At 45.0% G+C, this 13,461-nt stretch overlaps 2 long non-coding RNA genes across 2 annotated transcripts in view; one reads left to right on the top strand and one right to left on the bottom strand.

The window, feature by feature from the left end:
- The window catches only part of LOC141581007 (uncharacterized), a 44,253-nt gene that overhangs the window by 29,865 nt on the left and 927 nt on the right, over positions 1-13,461 (bottom strand). The window contains exon 2 of the long non-coding RNA XR_012513406.1: positions 6,978-7,121. This is a non-coding gene — a long non-coding RNA (uncharacterized LOC141581007). The remainder of the gene's footprint in view (positions 1-6,977; positions 7,122-13,461) is intronic.
- Positions 7,506-12,877, top strand: LOC141581177 (uncharacterized). The gene is made up of 3 exons (XR_012513707.1): positions 7,506-7,611; positions 9,628-9,705; positions 12,652-12,877. It is a non-coding gene; the product is annotated as an uncharacterized LOC141581177 (long non-coding RNA).

Below are 13,461 nucleotides of genomic sequence, written 5' to 3'. Positions count from 1 at the left end.
ATTTTCCCCCTCAAACTCCTGGGTTCAAGCAATCCTCCCGTCTCAGTCTCCTGAGTGGCTGGGACCACAGGACCATTGACGGCACGGAGATGATGGAAATGACACTGAGTCCAGTCCAGAAGGGGGACACTCTGCAAGCTGACAATCTCCATGTCCCAGCACTTCAGAGAGCTGAAGCTCCCAGAGGGCTCCTGGCAGTGAAGCAATCTTCAGGCCCCAGAGCACACAGAGAGCTTCTGCCAGGGTTCCTCTCTCTCTAGTGCCAGTGGCACCTGGGCTGCAGAAAGGCTGGTACGAGTCCCCAGGGATCCCTTCATGTGACAAGCTGGACACGGGGCCCCAGAGAGGTGTCAGGGCTTGAGCAAGATAAATATCAGATTATTACAAAGGAAGAATGTGGCTGGGTGCGGTGGCTCACATCTGTCATCTCAACACTGAGAGGCCGAGGCAAGCAGATCACTTGAGGTCAGGAGTTTGAGACCAGCTAAGACAACATAGTGAAACCCCATCTCTGCCAAAAATACAAAAATTAGCAGGGCGTGGTGGCCCATGCCTGTAGTCCCAGGTACTCAGGAGGCTGAGGCAGCAAAATCACTAGAACTGGTGAGGCAAAGGTTGCAGCGAGCTGAGATGGCACCACTGCACTCCAGCCTGGATGACAGAGCAAGACTCAATCTCAAAAAAAAAAAAAAAAAAAAAAAGGAAGAGGGTATATGGTCTAGGGAAGTATTCTCAGTAGCTATAAAACTGTTAAGTCAGCCAGGGTGTGGTAGCTCATGCCTGTAATCCCAGCACTTAGAGAGGCCAAGGTGGGAGGACCACTTGAGGCCAGGAGTTCAAGACCAGCCTGGGCAACATTTTACAAAAATGTTTTTAATTACCCAGGCATGATGACACGTGCCTGTGGTCCCAAGCAATCAGGAGGCTGAGGCGGGAGGACTGCTTGAGCCCAGGAGTTCAAGGCTATAGGGAGCTATGATCAAGCCACTGCACTCTAGTCTGGGAAACAGAAGACCCTGTCTCTAAGGGGAGAAGAAAATTGTTTTGAAACATGCAGGTATTCACCATCACAGGGAACACTGAGTGTTTTTTAGCTTGGAATTTCCATACCTCGATGAAAATTTCTCCTCTGCTCACCTATTTGGCCCATTTTTCCCTTTAAGTTTGGTGTTCTATTTATAATAGTATTTTAAAAGCCTCATCTTCCAGTTCAGCATCTGGGTCACCTACGCTTCTGCTCTAGTGCCTTTCTTTCCATGATTGTGGGTCACAGTGTCCTGTTTCTGTGGGTGTCGTATGTACTGCTTTTTACATTTCAGGCTGGGTGCTGTCTATGAAAGAACAGCACAGACTGGAGAAGACTAAAGCGTCTCTCCATCTCCCAGAAAGGGCACCCCTCTTCCTTTCGGGCAGCTTTGCTAAGGGGCTGACCGCTACACTCGATCAGGTTTAAAGAGCTTCTGATCCCCTCTGGCTTCAAATCATTTTCTTTTTTTGAAACAGGGTCTCACTCTGCTACCCAGGCTAGAGGGCAGTTGCAATCATAGCTCACTGCAGCCTTGACCTTGACCTCCTGGGCTCAAGCAGTCCTCCCATCTCAGCCTCCAGAGCAACTGGGACTACAGGTGTGTATCACCACGCCTGGCTCATTTTTAAATTTTTTGTAGAGATGGGTTCTCACATGTTGCCCAGGCTGGTCTCAAACTCCTGGCTTCAAGTGATCCTCTCACCTCGGCCTCCAGAAGTCCTGGGACTAAAAGTGTGTGCCACTGCTCCCAGCCTGGCTTCAAGTATCTTCAAGGGGAGGTGTGTCCCCTGCCTGCAGCAGGGCTTTGGGATTCAGGCACCACAAAGCCAGATCTCCGTGCTTCCCAGCTGTGTCCCAATTCTAGTTTGGGTGACTTTATATCAGGTCCTTTCTCTCTTACTTTCCTATATTTTGACCCAGACTCATAGAAATATAAACACATCACCCTTAGGTCTGGAGCCAATGGTTGCTTTCCCAGAGTTGAGCACAAGTCAAGATAAGGTGGAGGGAGGTGCAAGCTCTATTTTTAGTAGAGGTGGGGTTTCACTATGCTGTCCCGGCTGGTCTCAGTGCAAGCCCCCAGAGGACTCCTTGCAGTGAAGCAGCCTTCAGGCCCTAGAGCACCCAGAGATCTGCTTCCACAGTCCCCTGCTCTCTCGTTCCAGTGGCACCTGGGCTGCAGGGAAGCTGGTAGGAATCCCCAGGGATCCCTTTGTGTGACAAGCTGGACACAGGGCCCCAGTGAGGCTTCAGGACTTGAGGAGGATAAATATCTTCCTGCATGCTACATGCACACAATCCCATGCAGCCTGCAGTGACTTTCCTCCAAACCCTTCAAGTGTCTCGGCAAGTCTGGGAAATCCAATGAAGCTCTCTTAGGACCCAGAGAGCCCTATATTTATCCAGACACTCCATTAGCTGAAACCACGCTTTCCTCAGTGCAATCATTTCACAGAATAACACTGGGTCAGGGAGGGGAAGAAATCTACAGTTGCATTGTATACATTTGGGATCAAGCCAGCCTTAGAGTGACTTCTGGAGGTCGAAAGACTGGAAAACTTGGATTTCAGAAACTGATATTTGACCGGACACACCAGGTGTTAAGAGTCCCTGCTGTCAGAATTCCAAATGGTCAGTCTTAAACTGACTTACAGCACAGCGCTGCCTCTTCACAAAAAGCTGGTCCACTGTCCTCCGGCAAGCACCAGTTCTTTGGTTCTTGTAGACAAAGTGCCTATTACCCAGCAGGAGAGGGTGTGCCCAGCAGAAGCATCCGGTATTAGCACTGGCACCTTGCTGCCTGGCCTCCTCAGTGTGTCAGTGGGCAGTCTCCTGTGGCACATTAGGCCTCAGGAATGACTGAGGGCTGATGCCACTGTGCCCAGGCTCTTACCACCGCCCTTACCAGCCATCCTCGTCAATATATGATGGCTGGATCAAGGGCACAGCAGGGCCGGGGAAGCACATAATCTTGAGTCTCAGGGACTGTTCTGACCTTGTGAGGACACAGATAAGAATGGCTACCACCTCTCAAGCCGTATTCTGTGCCAGGCCCTGTTTAAAGATGCATCATCTTGCTGAGTGCTCCAGGTCACCCTGGGAAGAAGATGCTGCTAGCAACCCACGTTATAGACAAGGCCTTTCTGTAGAAAAAGCACCCTGGCCTCATCCTTCTCAAATATGCCTGATATAATCACTCAAAAAGAAACAAAGGGCCAGGCGACATGGCTCACACCTATAATCCCAGCACTTTGGGAGGCCGAGACGGGAGGATTACGAGGTCAGGAGATCAAGATCATCCTGGTCAACATGGTGAAACCCCGTCTCTACTAAATACAAAAAAATTAGCCAGGTGTGGTGGTACACACTTTAGTTCCAGCTACTCAGGAGGCTACGGCAGGAGAATCGCTTGAACCTGAGCAGTGGAGGTAGCAGTTAACCGAGATCTTGCCACTCCAGCTGGGCAACAAAGCAAGACTCAATCTCAAAAAAAAAAAAATTATATGTATATATACACACAAAAAAACACACAAACGGGTGTGTGTGTGTGTATATATATATATATATATATATACACACATATATATGAATATACACATATATGTACCTATACAAATAATATATTGACTTTGTTGACTTGGTAGATTATAACTTTCACTGACAATAAAGGCTTCCATGCTCTTATTGCAGACCTGCTGGTATTCAGGATCACGACCTTTTCTTATACTTAAGAAAAGCGGTAAGGTTGGGCACAGTGGCTCATGCCTGTAATCCCAGCACTTTGGGAGGCCAAGGCAGGTGGATCACCTGAGGTTGGGATTTCGAGAACGGCCTGACCAACATGGAGAAATCCCATCTCTACTAAAAATACAAAATTAGCCGAGCATGGTGGAACATGCCTGTAATCCTAGCTACTCAGGAGGCTGAAGCAGGAGAATCACTTGAACCCAGGAGGCAGAGGTTGCGGTCAGCCAAGATTGCGCCACTGCACCCCAGCCTGGGCAACAAGTGCAAAACTCTCTCTCAAAAAAAAAAAGAAAAAAAAAGGCGGTTAAAAAAAAAAATACTACTAGAGGCCAGGTGTGGTGGCTAATACCTGTAATCCTTTGGAAGGCCAAGGCGGGTGGATCACTTGAGTTCAAGAGTTCAAGACCAGCCTAGTCAACATTGGGAAACTCCATCTCTACTAAGAAAAATACCAAAATTATAGTTGGGTGTGGTGCCTGGTGCCTGTAATCCCAGCTACTCAGGAGGCTGAGGCAGAAGAATCACTTGAACCTGGGAGGCAGAGGCTGCAATGAGCCAAGATCTCACCACTGCACTCCAGCCTGGGTGACAGGGCAAGACTCTGCCTTAAAAAAAAAAAAAAAAAAAAAATATATATATATATATATATATATATATATATATATATATATATAATTAGAAATAATGGTTTGTGGTTTTTTTTTAATCCAAAAGTGGAGAGGAGATACAGGAAAAAATACTTCTCCACTGTATTGTCAGAGGCTACCAGGTAAATGGTTTCTGTAAATTTAGTGTGTTTATTTACAAACGAAGTTCTAATTTTCATGAATACCCACTTATTTAATTGTTGAGGCTTAATCTTTCTGAGCTTACATATGAGATTCTTCTTGAGTACTCAAAATAGCAGCCCGAATGTCTCAGAGCAACAATTAAAAGAAACCTGTACAAATACAGCAAAGTGTGAATTACAGAATCAAAGAGCATATATGGGTGTTCACTACTGAAATGTTTCCATTCTTCTGCATATTTGATTTTTCATAATAAATTCCTGGAGGTGGGAGGCGAGTCACCTGCAATGGTGTCATCAAAGCTTGACTTCCTGTGAACTTTCACAAAGCCACTACTGGGAAAACACAAGTATATCCACGTTTGGAAGTTTATCATTTATAGTTACAAAAAAGAAAAAAATTAAAGTCTTGTTCTCACCAAATGCAACTGAAAAAAGAGAAACAAAAGGAAACATCTCTCATACCTTCATTTACCCAGTTATAAAATCTTTTATTATAGTCATGTCTTTGTAATTATTGTGTATATATTTGATTTTATTAGTTTGTAACCTTTTAAAAAGTTGTACGTAATTTGTTTAATGGCTGCATGGTATTCCATCATGTTATATAAATGTGTTAGTAGTGGCAGAGAACCAAGTTACCCCGAGTAACTGGAGGCGAATCTGGAGGTGAATCCATAAGCGTTTGCAATGTCAATTCTTGCCTTGTCAAAAGAAAACATTCAACTGAGGGACATAAAACAGAAAAAGAGACTGAAGCAAGTTTCGGAGCAGAAGGGAAAGTTTATAAAAAGCTTTAGAACAGAAAAGAAAGAAAATAAGGAAAGTATTAGACAACCTGGAAGGACAAGCGGGCGACTCCAGAAACCACGAGCGCAAGCTGCCCTCTTGTCTTGGGGTTTTACACGCTGGCCTACTTCCGGGATCTTGCGTTACTACTCCCCATCCTGAGATCTTACAGGGAAGCTACTGATCAGTTTCAGGTGTTTTCTGTCTGTTAGGAGTCGGCCTTTTCCCTAGCACCAGCTGTAGCCAATTGCTTTAGAGAAAACAGTTAACAACCGCCTGACCATCACCTGATGGTCGCCCAACACTCCTGGGGTGTGCAGCCGGGAGCCTTCTCCTGCCCTGCTCATACCTGACTACCTACCTACTGTAACAAATGTACCATACCTAGGAACACTTTATAAAAACAGATTATTGAGACCCACCTGCTGAAAATGAATCCCCAGGTATGATACCAAGAAATTTGAAATTCTGAAGCTTGCCCTGTGATTGTGATCCTATGTTTGATCAATGGATCAAGCAAATTGTGTGCTAACTAATTAGGTAAATTAGTGCATTTAATAATGCATTAATTAGCATACCTAATTAACCTAATTTGTTAGCACACAGTTAGTTTGCTTGATCCACTATGATCAAATATAGCACTGTTTTTACATTTTTGCTATTAGAAACAACAATCACAACTATCCTCACAGGTATCTCTCTGCATACACAAACAATTATTTTCTGAGAATAATCAAGTGGTTTGTTTGCTCTTTAAAAGATATTTTAGTGATGAAGCAACTATGGAGTAACTGTAACTCAAGGATACCCCTCCTGACCACCATCAGGGAATTCCAGGGGAGGCTGGCATCCCCAGGGATGCCAGAAGGGATCAACTGGGAGTTAAGAGCCCTAACAACCCCAGAAAAGAACTTTCAAAGACAGAGGTCTCTCACTCATCTCCATCATCACAGAAGTATTGCCCAAAAGGGGCCACCCTTGTGTATACAGCTCTGAAATTGGCTAACATCTTCTGCTGTTTCATTCAATTTTAAAGTTCACATTTGTGAAGGGCTCTATTGTTCAACATGGTGACTATAGCTTATAACAATGAATTTCAGTTAATCTGAATTTTACTGAGAGTAGGTTTGAAGTGTTCTCATCACAAAATGAGTGTATTGGCATCGCTCATAGCTCATTTAGCCATTATACAATGTACACACATTTCAAAACATATTGTACACCATAAATACATACAATTCTTATTTGTCAATGTTAAAAGCTTTCATTTGGTAGTTCACATGTTATCAGTCCCATAAACTACTATTTTTAGGCATCTGCAAAGGCAGCACGTTTTGGTTTAAATGTTGTTTTTCCAAATTTTATACATATAAAATAAATGCGCGAGTATATACATATGCAAAATATAATACACAGATTTTATAGAAAGTCAATGCACTCAGGGTCACTGGGATGAACCATTTTCAGTGCCTGCAGCCTTATGTTTAAAATCAAAATGGTATAAGGTCACCACCAAAGATATTGCAAGCCAATGTTTCTCAAACTAAAACCCTTGGACACACTCCCAGAATCCCCTGAAAAGTGCTGGAGACCACAAGAATGTGGAATGTGACCAACTCAATATACCTGTGGAGGCTACATGAGCAAACAGCAAACTATTCTCATGAAAGCAGGATGTCCGCAATCTGCCACCAGAAGGAACGTCGAGGGCAAATCAACAGTCCTTGTCTCACATCCCATGCTCCTTGAGGTTACCTGAATATCAGGAACCTGTTGAACAAGCAAAGCAGTCGTGTGAACCTGTGATAAATAAAGTAGCTTACAGTTTCTCCTTCCTCACTATTCACTCCACGTAATAAATACGAAGGGCTGTAAAAGCCCAAGGCCTTTGTTCACTAGAAACAAAGAGCCCCCATTCCTTCTTTCAAACAGAACCATTTGTCTTTTTCTTCAATTCCACATCCTTTGTCCTCCTTCATTCATGAGATAACAACCACAAGGGACATGAATGAAGGTCTGCTGGAGCAGAGAAAGTGAAACTGATCAGACTCCTCCTGGACCAGGAACTGCCCCCCCACCCCAACCCCAGGAGTCTGCCGACAGTAGATAAAAGGTCAGTGCCCTGAAGATATACTGGGAGTGGGAAGTTTCGGAATCAGACTAACTTGGGCAGAATTTGTCTACTGAGCAACTACTGAGGAGCAACATTACGTGCAGTTGCTTAAAGTTTTACTTTACAGCCACAAAAGAAATAGCAAAGGTAAGTCCGCTCAGCAAGGCAGTTTACCTCTATAGAAGGGTGTGGTGTACAGATGGAACAATGGCCGCACCCTTGGACGAGGCGGGAAGGGGTACTTATGCCTGACCGGGGTCGTTCCTACTGCTGTGTCGTCCCCTATGGGCCAGGGTTAGACCACACAAGCTAGACCAATCCCGACTGGCTATTTCAAAAAGAGCAGGGGTCTCAGCTGGAGTGGCAGGGTGGGTATTTTGACAGAAAGGTGTGTCAGAGCAGGTAGCCAGGGGTAATCAGGTGACCGGGAGGAGTCAGGATGGAGCTGGGGGAGGGGGAGCAGATATGAACTACTGATTGGAACAGTGGAGAAGGTTGTTTACTGGAATTACAAGGAATTTAAACTTTAAAATAGAGATTTAAAGAATAAGAGAGCTGAATATATTGGCATACTGATTCTTTGAAGAGAAACTTGGGGTTCACTATAACAGTTTTCAAACACTAACTAAGCTTCTACAGGAAGTCATTACACATAACCCATGGTTTCCGCAAACAGGTATCCTCGATGTGGAAAATTGGGACCGGGTAGGAGAAGGTTTGAAATAGGCTCATCAAAAAGTCTTAAAGTAGATCCCTCTGATTCCTCTGCTTGGAGTTTGGTCCATACTGTCCTCCTGCCATTATCGCCTTATTCAATTGGACAGCAGGAGCCATGCTCTGATTCTCAAAAATTGAAAGAGACTTCTATCTCACCAATAGCACCCACTGAAAGTGACAAACAGGAAAGAGAGGAGGAGAGCTGGCCTGCACCGCCTCCTTGAGTAGCAGAAATAGAGACTCCAACACAAAAAATTCTGTGCGCTGCAGCCATAGCTGGGAAACCCTTAGGACCTTGCGCGTTTTCTATCACTGCAAGGCCCAATCCAAACAATCCACAACAACTTGTTCATGAACATACTCCAGTAGAATTTAAGCTATTAAAAGAATTAAAAGCGGCCGGGCACGGTGGCTCAAGCCTGTAATCCCAGCACTTTGGGAGGCCGAGGCGGTTGGATCACGAGGTCAAGAGATCGAGACCATCCTGGTCAACATGATGAAACTTCGTCTCTACTAAAAATACAAAAAATTAGCTGGGCATGGTGGCACATGCCTGTAATCCCAGCTACTCAGGAGGCTGAGGCAGGAGAATGGCCTGAACCCAGGAGGCGGAAGTTGCGGTGAGCCTAGATCGCACCATTGCACTCCAGCCTGGGTAACAAGAGCAAAACTCCGTCTCAAAAAAAAAAAGAATTAAAAGCTAGTCTGGTTAATAATGGAGTACAGAGTCCATTTACTTCAGGATTCCTAGAATCTGTATTCAGCGCTATGCACTGTTTAAGATCTTTTAGGCTGACTGATGGTGCCATGGACACCATGGTAACTTCCGTGACCCACACGTACACCCCAGATGAGTTCCTGGAAAATCTAAAGTAACTGGAAGACCATGAAGAGAAAAACGTGATCAACCCCTGTGGCACCTACTTAAGATATTCTCTATTGTTCCTTATTCCTGCCCTAATTGATCAGGCTCTTGGTCTTTGTAATCAACTTTGGTCAACCTCATGACCCCACACCCTAAGACTCCCTCCCAGTTTGCAAAAAACCGCCTTAGGCTATAACTTCCCACTGCCCACCCCAAACCTATAAAACCAACTCCTATCCCACTGCCCTTAGCTGACAACCTTTTCGGCCTCAGATCGCCCGCCCCCGGATGAAAACACACCTATGTTGCTCATACAAAGCCTGTTTGGGGGGAGTCTCTTCATTCAGCGTACACATTTTAACATTTGGTGCCGAAACCCGGGACAGGGGAACTCCTACAGGAGACCAAACCCCCCGTCCCTATCCCTGTTCTTGTGCTCCCTCCATGAAGAGACCTACCTATGACCTAGCTCATCAGACCAGCCCACAAACCCACTCACCATCCTCAGATCAGGTAGGCAGTTTGCCTCCACTCTCTTCTTTAGCCTTTCTCAATACCTGTCAACCTCCTCCTCCTTTCAGTTTCATCTTCCTCTCCCTTTCAATGGAGACAAGAAGGACAGGACTTTCCATGAGGTTCATGACTGGAAAAAATCCTACGTAGGTCACAGAACTGGAAAGACAGTCTTCCCTTGGTGACTGATCATTGCAGAAATGTCTGCTCTGGTCACTCAATTGCACTCACAGGTGACTGATCAACATGGGGGACACCCCGTTTGACCGATTCACCCCAGGTTCAGACCAAGATTTAGTCTGGGACACCTGCTAAGCTGCTTAGTTGCACATTCACTTTCTTTGTCTTTGCCACTCAAACTACGGGCAATCTCACACCCTCCATTCTTTCCTCGTCTCCCTTAGCCTGCATTCTGAAAAATCTCAAACCTCTCCAGCTATCATCTGACCTAAAACCTAAGTGCCTTATTTTCTTTTGCAATATCGCTTGGCCACAATATAAATTGAACAATGCCTCTAAATGGTCAGAAAACAATACCTTTGATTTTTCTATCCTACAGGATCTAGACAACTGTTGTCGTAAAATAGGCAAATGGTCTGAAATCCCCTATGTCCAGGCATTTTTCACACTTCGCTCCCTTCCTAGCCTCTGCTCGCAATGTGATCCCTTCCTAATTCTCCTTCTTTCCTTCCCACCTGTGCCCCCTGTCCCTACTGCCAATGCAAATTCTTCACTCTCAATAGACCCTTCTGAACTTTCCCTTCCCCCTCAGGCTGCCCCTCATCAGGCCGAACCAGACCCTAATCTCCCCACTGCCCCATCCCCTCCCTCTTATACCTGTCACTTCTCCATCCCACACCCACTCTAGGACACAATTCAGCCTAACACTAGCTCTTCCTTCCCCACCCAACAGTTTCCCCTTCGAGAGGTGACTGGAGCAGAGGGCACAGTCATGGTGCCTGTTCCTTTTTCTCTGTCCTATGTGTGCCAAATTAGTGCTTAGGATCCTTTTCATCGGATCCTACTAAATATATCCAAGAGTTCCAATATCTAACTCAGTTCTACAACTTAACCTGGAATGACTTAAATGTCATTCTAACCTCTACTCTTTCTCCAGATGAACGAAATAGGATCTATACTCTGGCTCAGTCTTATGCTGACACCCGCAGACGCCATGAGCCAGCCCTCCAAGAGGGTGTCAGGGCAGTATCTAGGGAAGAACCCCAATGGCAATAACAGGTGGGCTCACCTGACATTGCCAATCGTGACTATATGGTCTCTTACTTAGTTAAGGGACTTAAGCAGGCAGCTTACAAAGCCAAGTTTGTTTATTATGACAAACTTAAAGAACCACCCAAGAAAAAGATAAAACCCTGCTCAGTTCATGGCTTGCTTAGCAGCCACCCTTAGACAATTTACTGCTTTAGACCCAGAAGGGCCAGAAGGCTTTCTTATTTTTAATATGCATTTCATTATCCAATCTGCCCCTGATACTATGGAAAAATTTCAAAAACTAGAATCTGGCCCTCAAACCCCACAATAGAAACTGATCAACCTCACCTTTAAGATGTTTAAAAACCAAGAAGAAGCTGCCAAGCAGCAGCGTATTTGAGAATTACAAATGCTTGCCTCCACTGTAAGACAGACCTGAGCCACTCCTTCACTCAAGGTATTTTCAGACCACCAAATCCACGGCATTCAGTCTTCTCTTCAGGACCTCCTCCCCCAAAGCCTTGCTTCAGATGCCAGAAAACTGGCCACTGGGCCAGGGAGTGCCCACAGCCTGGGGCTTCATCCTGCTCCAAATGCCAAAAGCTTGGACATTGGGCTAATGAATGCTCACAGCCCACGGACCCCTCTAAGCTGTGTCCTAGCTGTGTGAGACCCCACTGAAAGTCGGACTGTCTGACTCACGTTGCTACTCCCAGAGCTCCTGGAGCTCCAACCCAAAACTCCCGAACTGCATCCTTCTTAGATCTCCTTGGCTTGGCAGCTGAAGACTGACACTGCCAGAACCCCTCAGAAGCCCCCTGGACCATCACGGACGCCAAGCTTCAAGTAACTCTTACGGTGGAGGGGAAGTCCACCCCTTTTTAACCAGTACATGGGCCACCAACCCCACACTGCCTTCTTTTCAACAACCTGTCTCCTTGGCCTCCGTGACTATTGTGTGAATTGACAGCAAGGCCTCCAGGCCTCTCAAAACTCCCCAAGTCTGGTGTCAATTACATCATTGCCTTAATCATAGTACTATACAAACATATAACATATCCACCCTAATAATTCTAGGTCTTATTCCTGGATTATGGATCCCTGTCCATTTGTCTGAACCATGGACTGCTTTACATTTTCTGAAATTTCTTCTTACCCAGCTCACTCATCGTGCTCATACAGCCTTAGGCATGGTGAAGTTTTCTATAGCCTCCTTGGTCACATTAATAACTTCTGTCATAGTGTCCTCAGTAGCACCACATAGTTCATTCAAACAGCCCAATATGTAGAAAATTGGACATGTACAGCCAACTAGGCATGGATGCTCCAAAATAAAATTAATGCCGAATTATAAACAGAAGCAGCAATGCTAAAGACTACTGTTTCGTGGCTGAGAGAAAAAGTACGTTTGCAACTGTAGCAGCAATTACTCCGTCATTTTAACCATACACTCATTTGTGTAATCAACTTGGAATACAATCAAAGTGAACATCCATGGAAGCTTGTAAAGGCTAATTTACAAAGAGCTTTTGCATCCAATATTACTTTTGATGTCAGTGATTTACAAAGTAAAACTCTTGACTTAAATCAGCAAACTCAAGAGTATCAGCCCTCTTTAGAAGCTTGGACAGAATTCTAGCAGGGCTTGGAGAGGCTTAACCCTTCTTTTTTTTTTTTTTTTTTTTTTTTTAAGATAGAGTTTCACCGTGATGACCAGGCTGGTCTTGAACTCCTGACCTCAGGTGATCCACCCACCTCGGCCTCCCAAAGTGCTAGGATTATAGGCGTGAGCCCCCAACCCTTCTTATCTTAAATATAACCTCAATGTTTCTTTTATTATTATAGAAATAATGCTATTAGGTCTCTGTTTTCCCTTCTAGTCTATAGGATCGGGTTACCACCAACTGGCAATTCAAAGCTGTCCAGCCTGGGATTACCTTTATTCCATTAATGCAAAAACAAAAAGGAATTGATGCTGGAGACCGCAAGAATGTGGGACGTGACCAACTCAACATACCTCTGGAGGCTATATGAACAAACAGCAAGCTGTTCTCATGAAAACAGGATGTCGGCCAACTGACAAATAAATGTTTTTCCAAATTTTATACATACAAAATAAATGCGTAAGTGTATACATATGCAAAAACTAATACATAAATTATATATATATATAAAGTCAGCGCACTTGGAGTCACTGGGATGAACCAATTTCAGCGCCTGCTGTCTTATGTTTAAAATCAAATGGTACAAGGTCACCACCAAATAAATTGTAAGCCAATGTTTCTCAAACTAAAAACCCTTGAACATACTCCCAGAATCCCCTGTAAAGAAATGTATACAGTACTCAAAGTTGAGAACCACCGACTTAGCATACAGGGACCATATTGCTTTTCTCTGCCACCCAGTACAGGCCCAGTGCTCAGCAGAAATTGGGGCCCCACGGTTCTGCCCAGCACTGGGTCACTCCTGAGAAGTCTACACCAGGCCTTCCTGCACCTTTCCACTGAACAATGGAGTATCTGTTTTTTGGAGGCAGGTCTCACTCTGTCGCCCAGGCTGGAGTGAAGTAGCGCGATCCCGCCATCCACGCTCAATGCAGCCCTGAACTCCTTGGGCTCAAGGGATCCTCCCACCTCAGCCACCCGAGTAGTTGAGACTACAGGCACGCACCACCACGCCTGGATAATTGC

This window comes from Saimiri boliviensis, chromosome 14 (assembly GCF_048565385.1).
Source record: "Saimiri boliviensis isolate mSaiBol1 chromosome 14, mSaiBol1.pri, whole genome shotgun sequence".
In the NCBI taxonomy this organism is placed as follows: Eukaryota; Metazoa; Chordata; class Mammalia; order Primates; family Cebidae; genus Saimiri; species Saimiri boliviensis.
This window is presented reverse-complemented; position numbering and strand designations above follow the sequence as displayed.